Raw genomic sequence first — 1,148 nt, 5'->3', positions numbered from 1 at the left:
TGGAAGGATGTTTGGAAAACACTTAGAGAACTAAAAATAGACCTGCCTTTGATCCTCAAACTCTTTTCTTGTAATGTTCCAAATCAAATTATGTACATAGGAGAAAGTTGTGTGAATTGGAGTTAAGAGAAAGGTTTTTAACTTGGCATAAAAGAATGTTATAAAAAATTTACAATATAAATTTGACTTCAACAGAATGAAAAATGTTTGTTCTTCAAAAGACCCTATTAAGAAAATTGAAAAGATAAGCTATAAGCTTGGAGAAAATATTTGAAATTCCTACATCTAAAAAAGGGCTCCTATATCTATAATATGTAAGAACTCTTACAATTCTTTCATCAGAAAACAAATTACCCAGTGGAAAATGGACAAAAGATTCTCTTAAATGACTAAGAAGTGCTTGAAAAGATGTCATTCTGGAAATCAGTTTGAGTTACTTAAAATGTTAATCTGCAATAGGACCCAGCAATTCTGTCCTATGTGTCTACAAAGCATATGTCCACCCCAAGACTAAGAAGTAAATTTTCATAGCAGCATTATTAAAAATAGCTAAAAATATAAATAGTACAAAATTTCCATTACCAGATGAATAGAAAAATGAAATGTGGCATATTCATGTTGCAATACTACTCAGTAATAAAAAGGAAGAAATTTCCAATACATTCTACACCATTGTTGGGCTCCCAAAAGAGTATATAATGTATACATTTAATTATATGAAGTGTCATGAAAAGGCAAATTTGAAGATAAGGAGGTAAATTAGGTTATCTAGAACTTAGTGAAAAACCAGGGATCTCCTGCAAAGGAGGAAAAGGAGTATTTTAAGGTAATGAAAATATGTAAAACATTGGATCATAGTGGCTATTATACAACTATATGAATTTGCTAAAATTCACTGATGTGTATAAATAAAATAGGCGAATGATATAGCTGGGTAAAGAGCATAAAAGAGCCAAATTAAATAAAATTTCATTTTCTTAATTGAAGAAATATAATTCTACACACTTTTTTTCTGTGGAAAAAATCTGAGTGTTGACTCAGATTTCTTCCAGTGTGGAAGAGCCTGAAATGTGTGTGCCATGCATATTTTTTGAATATATCTTACATCTCATTGGACTTACTCAAATTCTAAAGAAAATATTTGAAAT

This window comes from Otolemur garnettii, unplaced genomic scaffold (genome assembly GCF_000181295.1).
Source record: "Otolemur garnettii isolate 467f Iridium unplaced genomic scaffold, OtoGar3 scaffold00150, whole genome shotgun sequence".
Classification (NCBI taxonomy): Eukaryota; Metazoa; Chordata; class Mammalia; order Primates; family Galagidae; genus Otolemur; species Otolemur garnettii.
The sequence above is the reverse complement of the archived record's forward strand: the minus strand, read 5'-3'. Positions refer to the sequence as shown.